We start from the raw sequence: 16,974 nt of genomic DNA, 5'->3' as shown, positions 1-16,974 counted from the left end.
TCTCATCCCCGATCGGCCACGATCGGCCAAAACCTCTCTAAAAGGGTGCAGGGTGAACATTTCTTGGACCTCAGAAACTGAGGGAGGCCGGCCCAATGGGTCCTCAATGGACCGATAGAACCCAGTGCCTCACCTGGCCTGGTATTTCCAGCTTCACCAAGCAATCTGGTGGCAAGGCTTACTTTAGCAGTCCTGCTGAAAAGGGGGTCCCCATATGGCCCAGAGGCCCTCATTTGCATAGGCCCTGCCCTTCTCTCTGCTCTGCCCAGCTTCCCACAAAGCAATGCGTCACTGGCAACAGTATAGAGTTGGGGGACGGGGTAAAGGATAATGACAGGGAGGCTGGAAAATAGAAAGAAAGGTCACTGAAGTGCTGAAGTCTTCCTTGCTAAATGCAGCTGGGCACTGGCATTGGCCTGCAGGAGCGGTTAACACCTTAAGAATGTTGAGGGGCGGCCAATTCAAAAATACAAATGGGAAGGAAGGCACTGGAAGTTGCTTTATTATTACTAGAAGACTTGCAAACAAAGGACCTTTCTCTCTCGAAAGCTGTTAAAAATATGGAACGCTTCACGAATTTGCGTGTCATCCTTGCGCAGGGGCCATGCTAATCTTCTCTGTATCGTTCCAATTTTAGTATATGTGCCGCCGAAGCAAGCACACTTCATGGGTGAGCCTTCAATGTATATACACTCCCTGAATCTGCAGTCTTCAGACGTAGGGTGGCCTGAAAGCGCTGATTGGATGGTCCAGTAAGCATTCAATTCTGAGACACATGGCAATAAGGCATGAGGCCTAACAATCCACTTCTATTCCCTATATTTGTGGTCCAAATCTTCACACATTGTAAGCATCTTCATTACGCCAGGTTGCAAAGGCTCATGGTCCAGACTACAGGCAAAGAGCATTGTGACATCACACTTCCTGGGGAACGTTGATGGAAAAGGTGAGTCAGCTGCACAGTAGGCTAGGTGATGGCTTGTGGGAGTGGGATGGTGTTGTGGTGGGTTCCAGGGCAGAGAGAGCATATGAAAAGGTGTCTTAATTTTCACCTGTATTTGAATAATAAACGCTTTAGTGTTGTACTGGCCTGCTTACTAAGGAATCCTCAGGCTCAGCCCCTTACAGCTCTGGAAACGATGATGTTGAACCAGACTCTGTAAGAAACTAATGCTTATTCAAAATGTTTCTTTGCTGCTGGGTCTGCTTGGTCTGGCACTTGTGTCCTTTTCTCTCCTAGGGTCCTTGGTGTAAGTTACGAAAACCTGACAGAACGTAATTTCAGGGGGGCAGGTAAGTTCACTTGCAGCTTCAGTGTGCGTTGTAAATGTGGTTACATATTGTGATAGAATGACGTTTTAAAACACAGACACACACACACGCGAGGGCGCGCATTCTCTAGCACTCCCTGAAGGAGAAGGGGGAAAGTGCTCTTATATGGGGCCAGTGGCGCAATGGATAACGCTTCTGACTATGGATCAGAAGATTGTAGGTTCGACTCCTATCTGGCTCGGAAGGGTTGCCGGTCCCTTTTTTCATGTAATTGCACTTGAGTTCTTAATTATCTCAGTCTTCTTGTAGGATTAACATTCCGGTGCGGGATGTATCCAACAATCGTTCCGTGGTAAGGAGGCTGTGATAGCAACTGTGGCTAGTAGAAAGTTTAATGATTGTCCTGGATTCTATGAGCCTGACCTTTGAATGTTTCCCAAGCCTAAGCTTTTTGAACAAGGGAGGAAAACTTCACAACATTTGTTTTCTGGAGTGAAAATAGTTTTACTTCAAGGGTCAAGATGCGGGTCGCAGGGGTCTAAAAAATTGGTTGTGCAGGATTTTTAGGAACAACTGTTCAAGACACCCACCTTTTAGAACTCTCTTGAAAATTATAGAAAGAAGCCCCATGTGAAAAGGCTCCTGGTGAAAGAGATAACATGCCTTCTTTTGGATCTGAAGACTGCAGGTTTGAACCCTATGTAGACCTTGCACTTTTTCATCTATTGTGATTTTTTAATCAGTAGGCTGCAGTTTAATGCTCATCAGTAATACTACTCTTGGGCACAGGCAGATGTCATTCGATTGATGGCAGCCTCAATAACAAAGCAGGGGACGGCGGGCACACAATTATATGCACAATGAGGCAATGTCTTTGATTTGGTGGAAGAGAATTAGAATGCCTAGGTAGGGGGCGAAAAGTTACACTGCCTATGATGGCAAACATTCTTAAAAAGAGCCTGCTTGCAGATGAAAGGAACATTTACCTCCAAAGATTCAATATAGTAAACAGCTCTCAAGGAAATACTACTGATTGGTGGAAGAGAAAGATTGTGGAGCAACTACTCCCCGAACCATAGGCATTTCTGAGAGAAATGGGGGGAATGATTTCAAATGTTGCCCAGACGTGGGTCTTGAAAAGTCCATCATAACCCCCCAGTAAAACTGAATTTTGAAACAGCCAAGCGTTCACCCTCAAGGGGTGCGCGGGTCTGGGATTTCAACAGGGGTCCTTGATCCTTCAAACAAGGTATAAAGGTTGTTAACACAGATGTGTGCCAGAGTGTGTAGTGTGTTTGAGTTAGCACTTGATAGATGGCCCTTTTAATTTTGTGAGAATCATAATGCACTGAGCCAGTTCCTTGTTATCCATGGGCCAACACCTGACACACCCAGATGGAACCCAAGGCGGGGAGAGAGGTGGATTAGAGCAGCTTCAAGAGCATTGTGCTCTTTCTGCCTTCTGCCCCTCTCATCCCCGATCGGCCACGATCGGCCAAAACCTCTCTAAAAGGGTGCAGGGTGAACATTTCTTGGACCTCAGAAACTGAGGGAGGCCGGCCCAATGGGTCCTCAATGGACCGATAGAACCCAGTGCCTCACCTGGCCTGGTATTTCCAGCTTCACCAAGCAATCTGGTGGCAAGGCTTACTTTAGCAGTCCTGCTGAAAAGGGGGTCCCCATATGGCCCAGAGGCCCTCATTTGCATAGGCCCTGCCCTTCTCTCTGCTCTGCCCAGCTTCCCACAAAGCAATGCGTCACTGGCAACAGTATAGAGTTGGGGGACGGGGTAAAGGATAATGACAGGGAGGCTGGAAAATAGAAAGAAAGGTCACTGAAGTGCTGAAGTCTTCCTTGCTAAATGCAGCTGGGCACTGGCATTGGCCTGCAGGAGCGGTTAACACCTTAAGAATGTTGAGGGGCGGCCAATTCAAAAATACAAATGGGAAGGAAGGCACTGGAAGTTGCTTTATTATTACTAGAAGACTTGCAAACAAAGGACCTTTCTCTCTCGAAAGCTGTTAAAAATATGGAACGCTTCACGAATTTGCGTGTCATCCTTGCGCAGGGGCCATGCTAATCTTCTCTGTATCGTTCCAATTTTAGTATATGTGCCGGCGAAGCAAGCACACTTCATGGGTGAGCCTTCAATGTATATACACTCCCTGAATCTGCAGTCTTCAGACGTAGGGTGGCCTGAAAGCGCTGATTGGATGGTCCAGTAAGCATTCAATTCTGAGACACATGGCAATAAGGCATGAGGCCTAACAATCCACTTCTATTCCCTATATTTGTGGTCCAAATCTTCACACATTGTAAGCATCTTCATTACGCCAGGTTGCAAAGGCTCATGGTCCAGACTACAGGCAAAGAGCATTGTGACATCACACTTCCTGGGGAACGTTGATGGAAAAGGTGAGTCAGCTGCACAGTAGGCTAGGTGATGGCTTGTGGGAGTGGGATGGTGTTGTGGTGGGTTCCAGGGCAGAGAGAGCATATGAAAAGGTGTCTTAATTTTCACCTGTATTTGAATAATAAACGCTTTAGTGTTGTACTGGCCTGCTTACTAAGGAATCCTCAGGCTCAGCCCCTTACAGCTCTGGAAACGATGATGTTGAACCAGACTCTGTAAGAAACTAATGCTTATTCAAAATGTTTCTTTGCTGCTGGGTCTGCTTGGTCTGGCACTTGTGTCCTTTTCTCTCCTAGGGTCCTTGGTGTAAGTTACGAAAACCTGACAGAACGTAATTTCAGGGGGGCAGGTAAGTTCACTTGCAGCTTCAGTGTGCGTTGTAAATGTGGTTACATATTGTGATAGAATGATGTTTTAAAACACAGACACACACACACGCGAGGGCGCGCATTCTCTAGCACTCTCTGAAGGAGAAGGGGGAAAGTGCTTTTATATGGGGCCAGTGGCGCAATGGATAACGCTTCTGACTATGGATCAGAAGATTGTAGGTTCGACTCCTATCTGGCTCGGAAGGGTTGCCGGTCCCTTTTTTCATGTAATTGCACTTGAGTTCTTAATTATCTCAGTCTTCTTGTAGGATTAACATTCCGGTGCGGGATGTATCCAACAATCGTTCTGTGGTAAGGAGGCTGTGATAGCAACTGTGGCTAGTAGAAAGTTTAATGATTGTCCTGGATTCTATGAGCCTGACCTTTGAATGTTTCCCAAGCCTAAGCTTTTTGAACAAGGGAGGAAAACTTCACAACATTTGTTTTCTGGAGTGAAAATAGTTTTACTTCAAGGGTCAAGATGCGGGTCGCAGGGGTCTAAAAAATTGGTTGTGCAGGATTTTTAGGAACAACTGTTCAAGACACCCACCTTTTAGAACTCTCTTGAAAATTATAGAAAGAAGCCCCATGTGAAAAGGCTCCTGGTGAAAGAGATAACATGCCTTCTTTTGGATCTGAAGACTGCAGGTTTGAACCCTATGTAGACCTTGCACTTTTTCATCTATTGTGATTTTTTTATCAGTAGGCTGCAGTTTAATGCTCATCAGTAATACTACTCTTGGGCACAGGCAGATGTCATTCGATTGATGGCAGCCTCAATAACAAAGCAGGGGACGGCGGGCACACAATTATATGCACAATGAGGCAATGTCTTTGATTTGGTGGAAGAGAATTAGAATGCCTAGGTAGGGGGCGAAAAGTTACACTGCCTATGATGGCAAACATTCTTAAAAAGAGCCTGCTTGCAGATGAAAGGAACATTTACCTCCAAAGATTCAATATGGTAAACAGCTCTCAAGGAAATACTACTGATTGGTGGAAGAGAAAGATTGTGGAGCAACTACTCCCCGAACCATAGGCATTTCTGAGAGAAATGGGGGGAATGATTTCAAATGTTGCCCAGACGTGGGTCTTGAAAAGTCCATCATAACCCCCCAGTAAAACTGAATTTTGAAACAGCCAAGCGTTCACCCTCAAGGGGTGCGCGGGTCTGGGATTTCAACAGGGGTCCTTGATCCTTCAAACAAGGTATAAAGGTTGTTAACACAGATGTGTGCCAGAGTGTGTAGTGTGTTTGAGTTAGCACTTGATAGATGGCCCTTTTAATTTTGTGAGAATCATAATGCACTGAGCCAGTTCCTTGTTATCCATGGGCAAACACCTGACACACCCAGATGGAACCCAAGGCGGGGAGAGAGGTGGATTAGAGCAGCTTCAAGAGCATTGTGCTCTTTCTGCCTTCTGCCCCTCCCATCCCCGATCGGCCACGATCGACCAAAACCTCTCTAAAAGGGTGCAGGGTGAACATTTCTTGGACCTCAGAAACTGAGGGAGGCCGGCCCAATGGGTCCTCAATGGACCGATAGAACCCAGTGCCTCACCTGGCCTGGTATTTCCAGCTTCACCAAGCAATCTGGTGGCAAGGCTTACTTTAGCAGTCCTGCTGAAAAGGGGGTCCCCATATGGCCCAGAGGCCCTCATTTGCATAGGCCCTGCCCTTCTCTCTGCTCTGCCCAGCTTCCCACAAAGCAATGCGTCACTGGCAACAGTATAGAGTTGGGGGACGGGGTAAAGGATAATGACAGGGAGGCTGGAAAATAGAAAGAAAGGTCACTGAAGTGCTGAAGTCTTCCTTGCTAAATGCAGCTGGGCACTGGCATTGGCCTGCAGGAGCGGTTAACACCTTAAGAATGTTGAGGGGCGGCCAATTCAAAAATACAAATGGGAAGGAAGGCACTGGAAGTTGCTTTATTATTACTAGAAGACTTGCAAACAAAGGACCTTTCTCTCTCGAAAGCTGTTAAAAATATGGAACGCTTCACGAATTTGCGTGTCATCCTTGCGCAGGGGCCATGCTAATCTTCTCTGTATCGTTCCAATTTTAGTATATGTGCCGCCGAAGCAAGCACACTTCATGGGTGAGCCTTCAATGTATATACACTCCCTGAATCTGCAGTCTTCAGACGTAGGGTGGCCTGAAAGCGCTGATTGGATGGTCCAGTAAGCATTCAATTCTGAGACACATGGCAATAAGGCATGAGGCCTAACAATCCACTTCTATTCCCTATATTTGTGGTCCAAATCTTCACACATTGTAAGCATCTTCATTACGCCAGGTTGCAAAGGCTCATGGTCCAGACTACAGGCAAAGAGCATTGTGACATCACACTTCCTGGGGAACGTTGATGGAAAAGGTGAGTCAGCTGCACAGTAGGCTAGGTGATGGCTTGTGGGAGTGGGATGGTGTTGTGGTGGGTTCCAGGGCAGAGAGAGCATATGAAAAGGTGTCTTAATTTTCACCTGTATTTGAATAATAAACGCTTTAGTGTTGTACTGGCCTGCTTACTAAGGAATCCTCAGGCTCAGCCCCTTACAGCTCTGGAAACGATGATGTTGAACCAGACTCTGTAAGAAACTAATGCTTATTCAAAATGTTTCTTTGCTGCTGGGTCTGCTTGGTCTGGCACTTGTGTCCTTTTCTCTCCTAGGGTCCTTGGTGTAAGTTACGAAAACCTGACAGAACGTAATTTCAGGGGGGCAGGTAAGTTCACTTGCAGCTTCAGTGTGCGTTGTAAATGTGGTTACATATTGTGATAGAATGACGTTTTAAAACACAGACACACACACACGCGAGGGCGCGCATTCTCTAGCACTCCCTGAAGGAGAAGGGGGAAAGTGCTCTTATATGGGGCCAGTGGCGCAATGGATAACGCTTCTGACTATGGATCAGAAGATTGTAGGTTCGACTCCTATCTGGCTCGGAAGGGTTGCCGGTCCCTTTTTTCATGTAATTGCACTTGAGTTCTTAATTATCTCAGTCTTCTTGTAGGATTAACATTCCGGTGCGGGATGTATCCAACAATCGTTCTGTGGTAAGGAGGCTGTGATAGCAACTGTGGCTAGTAGAAAGTTTAATGATTGTCCTGGATTCTATGAGCCTGACCTTTGAATGTTTCCCAAGCCTAAGCTTTTTGAACAAGGGAGGAAAACTTCACAACATTTGTTTTCTGGAGTGAAAATAGTTTTACTTCAAGGGTCAAGATGCGGGTCGCAGGGGTCTAAAAAATTGGTTGTGCAGGATTTTTAGGAACAACTGTTCAAGACACCCACCTTTTAGAACTCTCTTGAAAATTATAGAAAGAAGCCCCATGTGAAAAGGCTCCTGGTGAAAGAGATAACATGCCTTCTTTTGGATCTGAAGACTGCAGGTTTGAACCCTATGTAGACCTTGCACTTTTTCATCTATTGTGATTTTTTAATCAGTAGGCTGCAGTTTAATGCTCATCAGTAATACTACTCTTGGGCACAGGCAGATGTCATTCGATTGATGGCAGCCTCAATAACAAAGCAGGGGACGGCGGGCACACAATTATATGCACAATGAGGCAATGTCTTTGATTTGGTGGAAGAGAATTAGAATGCCTAGGTAGGGGGCGAAAAGTTACACTGCCTATGATGGCAAACATTCTTAAAAAGAGCCTGCTTGCAGATGAAAGGAACATTTACCTCCAAAGATTCAATATAGTAAACAGCTCTCAAGGAAATACTACTGATTGGTGGAAGAGAAAGATTGTGGAGCAACTACTCCCCGAACCATAGGCATTTCTGAGAGAAATGGGAGGAATGATTTCAAATGTTGCCCAGACGTGGGTCTTGAAAAGTCCATCATAACCCCCCAGTAAAACTGAATTTTGAAACAGCCAAGCGTTCACCCTCAAGGGGTGCGCGGGTCTGGGATTTCAACAGGGGTCCTTGATCCTTCAAACAAGGTATAAAGGTTGTTAACACAGATGTGTGCCAGAGTGTGTAGTGTGTTTGAGTTAGCACTTGATAGATGGCCCTTTTAATTTTGTGAGAATCATAATGCACTGAGCCAGTTCCTTGTTATCCATGGGCCAACACCTGACACACCCAGATGGAACCCAAGGCGGGGAGAGAGGTGGATTAGAGCAGCTTCAAGAGCATTGTGCTCTTTCTGCCTTCTGCCCCTCTCATCCCCGATCGGCCACGATCGGCCAAAACCTCTCTAAAAGGGTGCAGGGTGAACATTTCTTGGACCTCAGAAACTGAGGGAGGCCGGCCCAATGGGTCCTCAATGGACCGATAGAACCCAGTGCCTCACCTGGCCTGGTATTTCCAGCTTCACCAAGCAATCTGGTGGCAAGGCTTACTTTAGCAGTCCTGCTGAAAAGGGGGTCCCCATATGGCCCAGAGGCCCTCATTTGCATAGGCCCTGCCCTTCTCTCTGCTCTGCCCAGCTTCCCACAAAGCAATGCGTCACTGGCAACAGTATAGAGTTGGGGGACGGGGTAAAGGATAATGACAGGGAGGCTGGAAAATAGAAAGAAAGGTCACTGAAGTGCTGAAGTCTTCCTTGCTAAATGCAGCTGGGCACTGGCATTGGCCTGCAGGAGCGGTTAACACCTTAAGAATGTTGAGGGGCGGCCAATTCAAAAATACAAATGGGAAGGAAGGCACTGGAAGTTGCTTTATTATTACTAGAAGACTTGCAAACAAAGGACCTTTCTCTCTCGAAAGCTGTTAAAAATATGGAACGCTTCACGAATTTGCGTGTCATCCTTGCGCAGGGGCCATGCTAATCTTCTCTGTATCGTTCCAATTTTAGTATATGTGCCGCCGAAGCAAGCACACTTCATGGGTGAGCCTTCAATGTATATACACTCCCTGAATCTGCAGTCTTCAGACGTAGGGTGGCCTGAAAGCGCTGATTGGATGGTCCAGTAAGCATTCAATTCTGAGACACATGGCAATAAGGCATGAGGCCTAACAATCCACTTCTATTCCCTATATTTGTGGTCCAAATCTTCACACATTGTAAGCATCTTCATTACGCCAGGTTGCAAAGGCTCATGGTCCAGACTACAGGCAAAGAGCATTGTGACATCACACTTCCTGGGGAACGTTGATGGAAAAGGTGAGTCAGCTGCACAGTAGGCTAGGTGATGGCTTGTGGGAGTGGGATGGTGTTGTGGTGGGTTCCAGGGCAGAGAGAGCATATGAAAAGGTGTCTTAATTTTCACCTGTATTTGAATAATAAACGCTTTAGTGTTGTACTGGCCTGCTTACTAAGGAATCCTCAGGCTCAGCCCCTTACAGCTCTGGAAACGATGATGTTGAACCAGACTCTGTAAGAAACTAATGCTTATTCAAAATGTTTCTTTGCTGCTGGGTCTGCTTGGTCTGGCACTTGTGTCCTTTTCTCTCCTAGGGTCCTTGGTGTAAGTTACGAAAACCTGACAGAACGTAATTTCAGGGGGGCAGGTAAGTTCACTTGCAGCTTCAGTGTGCGTTGTAAATGTGGTTACATATTGTGATAGAATGACGTTTTAAAACACAGACACACACACACGCGAGGGCGCGCATTCTCTAGCACTCTCTGAAGGAGAAGGGGGAAAGTGCTTTTATATGGGGCCAGTGGCGCAATGGATAACGCTTCTGACTATGGATCAGAAGATTGTAGGTTCGACTCCTATCTGGCTCGGAAGGGTTGCCGGTCCCTTTTTTCATGTAATTGCACTTGAGTTCTTAATTATCTCAGTCTTCTTGTAGGATTAACATTCCGGTGCGGGATGTATCCAACAATCGTTCTGTGGTAAGGAGGCTGTGATAGCAACTGTGGCTAGTAGAAAGTTTAATGATTGTCCTGGATTCTATGAGCCTGACCTTTGAATGTTTCCCAAGCCTAAGCTTTTTGAACAAGGGAGGAAAACTTCACAACATTTGTTTTCTGGAGTGAAAATAGTTTTACTTCAAGGGTCAAGATGCGGGTCGCAGGGGTCTAAAAAATTGGTTGTGCAGGATTTTTAGGAACAACTGTTCAAGACACCCACCTTTTAGAACTCTCTTGAAAATTATAGAAAGAAGCCCCATGTGAAAAGGCTCCTGGTGAAAGAGATAACATGCCTTCTTTTGGATCTGAAGACTGCAGGTTTGAACCCTATGTAGACCTTGCACTTTTTCATCTATTGTGATTTTTTTATCAGTAGGCTGCAGTTTAATGCTCATCAGTAATACTACTCTTGGGCACAGGCAGATGTCATTCGATTGATGGCAGCCTCAATAACAAAGCAGGGGACGGCGGGCACACAATTATATGCACAATGAGGCAATGTCTTTGATTTGGTGGAAGAGAATTAGAATGCCTAGGTAGGGGGCGAAAAGTTACACTGCCTATGATGGCAAACATTCTTAAAAAGAGCCTGCTTGCAGATGAAAGGAACATTTACCTCCAAAGATTCAATATAGTAAACAGCTCTCAAGGAAATACTACTGATTGGTGGAAGAGAAAGATTGTGGAGCAACTACTCCCCGAACCATAGGCATTTCTGAGAGAAATGGGGGGAATGATTTCAAATGTTGCCCAGACGTGGGTCTTGAAAAGTCCATCATAACCCCCCAGTAAAACTGAATTTTGAAACAGCCAAGCGTTCACCCTCAAGGGGTGCGCGGGTCTGGGATTTCAACAGGGGTCCTTGATCCTTCAAACAAGGTATAAAGGTTGTTAACACAGATGTGTTCCAGAGTGTGTAGTGTGTTTGAGTTAGCACTTGATAGATGGCCCTTTTAATTTTGTGAGAATCATAATGCACTGAGCCAGTTCCTTGTTATCCATGGGCCAACACCTGACACACCCAGATGGAACCCAAGGCGGGGAGAGAGGTGGATTAGAGCAGCTTCAAGAGCATTGTGCTCTTTCTGCCTTCTGCCCCTCTCATCCCCGATCGGCCACGATCGGCCAAAAGTTCTCTAAAAGGGTGCAGGGTGAACATTTCTTGGACCTCAGAAACTGAGGGAGGCCGGCCCAATGGGTCCTCAATGGACCGATAGAACCCAGTGCCTCACCTGGCCTGGTATTTCCAGCTTCACCAAGCAATCTGGTGGCAAGGCTTACTTTAGCAGTCCTGCTGAAAAGGGGGTCCCCATATGGCCCAGAGGCCCTCATTTGCATAGGCCCTGCCCTTCTCTCTGCTCTGCCCAGCTTCCCACAAAGCAATGCGTCACTGGCAACAGTATAGAGTTGGGGGACGGGGTAAAGGATAATGACAGGGAGGCTGGAAAATAGAAAGAAAGGTCACTGAAGTGCTGAAGTCTTCCTTGCTAAATGCAGCTGGGCACTGGCATTGGCCTGCAGGAGCGGTTAACACCTTAAGAATGTTGAGGGGCGGCCAATTCAAAAATACAAATGGGAAGGAAGGCACTGGAAGTTGCTTTATTATTACTAGAAGACTTGCAAACAAAGGACCTTTCTCTCTCGAAAGCTGTTAAAAATATGGAACGCTTCACGAATTTGCGTGTCATCCTTGCGCAGGGGCCATGCTAATCTTCTCTGTATCGTTCCAATTTTAGTATATGTGCCACCGAAGCAAGCACACTTCATGGGTGAGCCTTCAATGTATATACACTCCCTGAATCTGCAGTCTTCAGACGTAGGGTGGCCTGAAAGCGCTGATTGGATGGTCCAGTAAGCATTCAATTCTGAGACACATGGCAATAAGGCATGAGGCCTAACAATCCACTTCTATTCCCTATATTTGTGGTCCAAATCTTCACACATTGTAAGCATCTTCATTACGCCAGGTTGCAAAGGCTCATGGTCCAGACTACAGGCAAAGAGCATTGTGACTTCACACTTCCTGGGGAACGTTGATGGAAAAGGTGAGTCAGCTGCACAGTAGGCTAGGTGATGGCTTGTGGGAGTGGGATGGTGTTGTGGTGGGTTCCAGGGCAGAGAGAGCATATGAAAAGGTGTCTTAATTTTCACCTGTATTTGAATAATAAACGCTTTAGTGTTGTACTGGCCTGCTTACTAAGGAATCCTCAGGCTCAGCCCCTTACAGCTCTGGAAACGATGATGTTGAACCAGACTCTGTAAGAAACTAATGCTTATTCAAAATGTTTCTTTGCTGCTGGGTCTGCTTGGTCTGGCACTTGTGTCCTTTTCTCTCCTAGGGTCCTTGGTGTAAGTTACGAAAACCTGACAGAACGTAATTTCAGGGGGGCAGGTAAGTTCACTTGCAGCTTCAGTGTGCGTTGTAAATGTGGTTACATATTGTGATAGAATGACGTTTTAAAACACAGACACACACACACGCGAGGGCGCGCATTCTCTAGCACTCTCTGAAGGAGAAGGGGGAAAGTGCTCTTATATGGGGCCAGTGGCGCAATGGATAACGCTTCTGACTATGGATCAGAAGATTGTAGGTTCGACTCCTATCTGGCTCGGAAGGGTTGCCGGTCCCTTTTTTCATGTAATTGCACTTGAGTTCTTAATTATCTCAGTCTTCTTGTAGGATTAACATTCCGGTGCGGGATGTATCCAACAATCGTTCTGTGGTAAGGAGGCTGTGATAGCAACTGTGGCTAGTAGAAAGTTTAATGATTGTCCTGGATTCTATGAGCCTGACCTTTGAATGTTTCCCAAGCCTAAGCTTTTTGAACAAGGGAGGAAAACTTCACAACATTTGTTTTCTGGAGTGAAAATAGTTTTACTTCAAGGGTCAAGATGCGGGTCGCAGGGGTCTAAAAAATTGGTTGTGCAGGATTTTTAGGAACAACTGTTCAAGACACCCACCTTTTAGAACTCTCTTGAAAATTATAGAAATAAGCCCCATGTGAAAAGGCTCCTGGTGAAAGAGATAACATGCCTTCTTTTGGATCTGAAGACTGCAGGTTTGAACCCTATGTAGACCTTGCACTTTTTCATCTATCGTGATTTTTTAATCAGTAGGCTGCAGTTTAATGCTCATCAGTAATACTACTCTTGGGCACAGGAAGATGTCATTCGATTGATGGCAGCCTCAATAACAAAGCAGGGGACGGCGGGCACACAATTATATGCACAATGAGGCAATGTCTTTGATTTGGTGGAAGAGAATTAGAATGCCTAGGTAGGGGGCGAAAAGTTACACTGCCTATGATGGCAAACATTCTTAAAAAGAGCCTGCTTGCAGATGAAAGGAACATTTACCTCCAAAGATTCAATATAGTAAACAGCTCTCAAGGAAATACTACTGATTGGTGGAAGAGAAAGATTGTGGAGCAACTACTCCCCGAACCATAGGCATTTCTGAGAGAAATGGGGGGAATGATTTCAAATGTTGCCCAGACGTGGGTCTTGAAAAGTCCATCATAACCCCCCAGTAAAACTGAATTTTGAAACAGCCAAGCGTTCACCCTCAAGGGGTGCGCGGGTCTGGGATTTCAACAGGGGTCCTTGATCCTTCAAACAAGGTATAAAGGTTGTTAACACAGATGTGTGCCAGAGTGTGTAGTGTGTTTGAGTTAGCACTTGATAGATGGCCCTTTTAATTTTGTGAGAATCATAATGCACTGAGCCAGTTCCTTGTTATCCATGGGCCAACACCTGACACACCCAGATGGAACCCAAGGCGGGGAGAGAGGTGGATTAGAGCAGCTTCAAGAGCATTGTGCTCTTTCTGCCTTCTGCCCCTCTCATCCCCGATCGGCCACGATCGGCCAAAACCTCTCTAAAAGGGTGCAGGGTGAACATTTCTTGGACCTCAGAAACTGAGGGAGGCCGGCCCAATGGGTCCTCAATGGACCGATAGAACCCAGTGCCTCACCTGGCCTGGTATTTCCAGCTTCACCAAGCAATCTGGTGGCAAGGCTTACTTTAGCAGTCCTGCTGAAAAGGGGGTCCCCATATGGCCCAGAGGCCCTCATTTGCATAGGCCCTGCCCTTCTCTCTGCTCTGCCCAGCTTCCCACAAAGCAATGCGTCACTGGCAACAGTATAGAGTTGGGGGACGGGGTAAAGGATAATGACAGGGAGGCTGGAAAATAGAAAGAAAGGTCACTGAAGTGCTGAAGTCTTCCTTGCTAAATGCAGCTGGGCACTGGCATTGGCCTGCAGGAGCGGTTAACACCTTAAGAATGTTGAGGGGCGGCCAATTCAAAAATACAAATGGGAAGGAAGGCACTGGAAGTTGCTTTATTATTACTAGAAGACTTGCAAACAAAGGACCTTTCTCTCTCGAAAGCTTTTAAAAATATGGAACGCTTCACGAATTTGCGTGTCATCCTTGCGCAGGGGCCATGCTAATCTTCTCTGTATCGTTCCAATTTTAGTATATGTGCCGCCGAAGCAAGCACACTTCATGGGTGAGCCTTCAATGTATATACACTCCCTGAATCTGCAGTCTTCAGACGTAGGGTGGCCTGAAAGCGCTGATTGGATGGTCCAGTAAGCATTCAATTCTGAGACACATGGCAATAAGGCATGAGGCCTAACAATCCACTTCTATTCCCTATATTTGTGATCCAAATCTTCACACATTGTAAGCATCTTCATTACGCCAGGTTGCAAAGGCTCATGGTCCAGACTACAGGCAAAGAGCATTGTGACATCACACTTCCTGGGGAACGTTGATGGAAAAGGTGAGTCAGCTGCACAGTAGGCTAGGTGATGGCTTGTGGGAGTGGGATGGGGTTGTGGTGGGTTCCAGGGCAGAGAGAGCATATGAAAAGGTGTCTTAATTTTCACCTGTATTTGAATAATAAACGTTTTAGTGTTGTACTGGCCTGCTTACTAAGGAATCCTCAGGCTCAGCCCCTTACAGCTCTGGAAACGATGATGTTGAACCAGACTCTGTAAGAAACTAATGCTTATTCAAAATGTTTCTTTGCTGCTGGGTCTGCTTGGTCTGGCACTTGTGTCCTTTTCTCTCCTAGGGTCCTTGGTGTAAGTTACGAAAACCTGACAGAACGTAATTTCAGGGGGGCAGGTAAGTTCACTTGCAGCTTCAGTGTGCGTTGTAAATGTGGTTACATATTGTGATAGAATGACGTTTTAAAACACAGACACACACACACGCGAGGGCGCGCATTCTCTAGCACTCTCTGAAGGAGAAGGGGGAAAGTGCTCTTATATGGGGCCAGTGGCGCAATGGATAACGCTTCTGACTATGGATCAGAAGATTGTAGGTTCGACTCCTATCTGGCTCGGAAGGGTTGCCGGTCCCTTTTTTCATGAAATTGCACTTGAGTTCTTAATTATCTCAGTCTTCTTGTAGGATTAACATTCCGGTGCGGGATGTATCCAACAATCGTTCTGTGGTAAGGAGGCTGTGATAGCAACTGTGGCTAGTAGAAAGTTTAATGATTGTCCTGGATTCTATGAGCCTGACCTTTGAATGTTTCCCAAGCCTAAGCTTTTTGAACAAGGGAGGAAAACTTCACAACATTTGTTTTCTGGAGTGAAAATAGTTTTACTTCAAGGGTCAAGATGCGGGTCGCAGGGGTCTAAAAAATTGGTTGTGCAGGATTTTTAGGAACAACTGTTCAAGACACCCACCTTTTAGAACTCTCTTGAAAATTATAGAAAGAAGCCCCATGTGAAAAGGCTCCTGGTGAAAGAGATAACATGCCTTCTTTTGGATCTGAAGACTGCAGGTTTGAACCCTATGTAGACCTTGCACTTTTTCATCTATTGTGATTTTTTAATCAGTAGGCTGCAGTTTAATGCTCATCAGTAATACTACTCTTGGGCACAGGCAGATGTCATTCGATTGATGGCAGCCTCAATAACAAAGCAGGGGACGGCGGGCACACAATTATATGCACAATGAGGCAATGTCTTTGATTTGGTGGAAGAGAATTAGAATGCCTAGGTAGGGGGCGAAAAGTTACACTGCCTATGATGGCAAACATTCTTAAAAAGAGCCTGCTTGCAGATGAAAGGAACATTTACCTCCAAAGATTCAATATAGTAAACAGCTCTCAAGGAAATACTACTGATTGGTGGAAGAGAAAGATTGTGGAGCAACTACTCCCCGAACCATAGGCATTTCTGAGAGAAATGGGGGGAATGATTTCAAATGTTGCCCAGACGTGGGTCTTGAAAAGTCCATCATAACCCCCCAGTAAAACTGAATTTTGAAACAGCCAAGCGTTCACCCTCAAGGGGTGCGCGGGTCTGGGATTTCAACAGGGGTCCTTGATCCTTCAAACAAGGTATAAAGGTTGTTAACACATATGTGTGCCAGAGTGTGTAGTGTGTTTGAGTTAGCACTTGATAGATGGCCCTTTTAATTTTGTGAGAATCATAATGCACTGAGCCAGTTCCTTGTTATCCATGGGCCAACACCTGACACACCCAGATGGAACCCAAGGCGGGGAGAGAGGTGGATTAGAGCAGCTTCAAGAGCATTGTGCTCTTTCTGCCTTCTGCCCCTCTCATCCCCGATCGGCCACGATCGGCCAAAACCTCTCTAAAAGGGTGCAGGGTGAACATTTCTTGGACCTCAGAAACTGAGGGAGGCCGGCCCAATGGGTCCTCAATGGACCGATAGAACCCAGTGCCTCACCTGGCCTGGTATTTCCAGCTTCACCAAGCAATCTGGTGGCAAGGCTTACTTTAGCAGTCCTGCTGAAAAGGGGGTCCCCATATGGCCCTGAGGCCCTCATTTGCATAGGCCCTGCCCTTCTCTCTGCTCTGCCCAGCTTCCCACAAAGCAATGCGTCACTGGCAACAGTATAGAGTTGGGGGACGGGGTAAAGGATAATGACAGGGAGGCTGGAAAATAGAAAGAAAGGTCACTGAAGTGCTGAAGTCTTCCTTGCTAAATGCAGCTGGGCACTGGCATTGGCCTGCAGGAGCGGTTAACACCTTAAGAATGTTGAGGGGCGGCCAATTCAAAAATACAAATGGGAAGGAAGGCACTGGAAGTTGCTTTATTATTACTAGAAGACTTGCAAACAA

At 46.2% G+C, this 16,974-nt stretch overlaps 12 non-coding genes across 12 annotated transcripts; 6 read left to right on the top strand and 6 right to left on the bottom strand.

The window, feature by feature from the left end:
• Nucleotides 1-554: 554 nt before the first annotated feature.
• On the bottom strand, nucleotides 555-661 carry LOC138297748 (U6 spliceosomal RNA). Its single transcript, XR_011204289.1, has one exon. It is a non-coding gene; the product is annotated as a U6 spliceosomal RNA (small nuclear RNA).
• A 779-nt stretch (nucleotides 662-1,440) lies between these two features.
• TRNAH-AUG (transfer RNA histidin (anticodon AUG)) lies at nucleotides 1,441-1,513 on the top strand. Its single transcript has one exon. It is a non-coding gene; the product is annotated as a tRNA-His (tRNA).
• A 1,782-nt stretch (nucleotides 1,514-3,295) lies between these two features.
• Nucleotides 3,296-3,402, bottom strand: LOC138297857 (U6 spliceosomal RNA). The gene has a single exon (XR_011204395.1). It is a non-coding gene; the product is annotated as a U6 spliceosomal RNA (small nuclear RNA).
• A 779-nt stretch (nucleotides 3,403-4,181) lies between these two features.
• TRNAH-AUG (transfer RNA histidin (anticodon AUG)) lies at nucleotides 4,182-4,254 on the top strand. Its single transcript has one exon. It is a non-coding gene; the product is annotated as a tRNA-His (tRNA).
• A 1,782-nt stretch (nucleotides 4,255-6,036) lies between these two features.
• On the bottom strand, nucleotides 6,037-6,143 carry LOC138297747 (U6 spliceosomal RNA). Its single transcript, XR_011204288.1, has one exon. It is a non-coding gene; the product is annotated as a U6 spliceosomal RNA (small nuclear RNA).
• A 779-nt stretch (nucleotides 6,144-6,922) lies between these two features.
• On the top strand, nucleotides 6,923-6,995 carry TRNAH-AUG (transfer RNA histidin (anticodon AUG)). Its single transcript has one exon. It is a non-coding gene; the product is annotated as a tRNA-His (tRNA).
• Nucleotides 6,996-8,777: 1,782 nt separating this feature from the next.
• LOC138297744 (U6 spliceosomal RNA) lies at nucleotides 8,778-8,884 on the bottom strand. The gene has a single exon (XR_011204286.1). It is a non-coding gene; the product is annotated as a U6 spliceosomal RNA (small nuclear RNA).
• A 779-nt stretch (nucleotides 8,885-9,663) lies between these two features.
• On the top strand, nucleotides 9,664-9,736 carry TRNAH-AUG (transfer RNA histidin (anticodon AUG)). Its single transcript has one exon. It is a non-coding gene; the product is annotated as a tRNA-His (tRNA).
• A 1,782-nt stretch (nucleotides 9,737-11,518) lies between these two features.
• Nucleotides 11,519-11,625, bottom strand: LOC138297668 (U6 spliceosomal RNA). The gene has a single exon (XR_011204212.1). It is a non-coding gene; the product is annotated as a U6 spliceosomal RNA (small nuclear RNA).
• A 779-nt stretch (nucleotides 11,626-12,404) lies between these two features.
• Nucleotides 12,405-12,477, top strand: TRNAH-AUG (transfer RNA histidin (anticodon AUG)). The gene has a single exon. It is a non-coding gene; the product is annotated as a tRNA-His (tRNA).
• Nucleotides 12,478-14,259: 1,782 nt separating this feature from the next.
• On the bottom strand, nucleotides 14,260-14,366 carry LOC138297743 (U6 spliceosomal RNA). The gene has a single exon (XR_011204285.1). It is a non-coding gene; the product is annotated as a U6 spliceosomal RNA (small nuclear RNA).
• Nucleotides 14,367-15,145: 779 nt separating this feature from the next.
• TRNAH-AUG (transfer RNA histidin (anticodon AUG)) lies at nucleotides 15,146-15,218 on the top strand. Its single transcript has one exon. It is a non-coding gene; the product is annotated as a tRNA-His (tRNA).
• The last annotated feature ends 1,756 nt before the right edge of the window (nucleotides 15,219-16,974 follow it).

The sequence above is a fragment of the Pleurodeles waltl genome, chromosome 5 (genome assembly GCF_031143425.1).
Source record: "Pleurodeles waltl isolate 20211129_DDA chromosome 5, aPleWal1.hap1.20221129, whole genome shotgun sequence".
In the NCBI taxonomy this organism is placed as follows: Eukaryota; Metazoa; Chordata; class Amphibia; order Caudata; family Salamandridae; genus Pleurodeles; species Pleurodeles waltl.
This window is presented reverse-complemented; position numbering and strand designations above follow the sequence as displayed.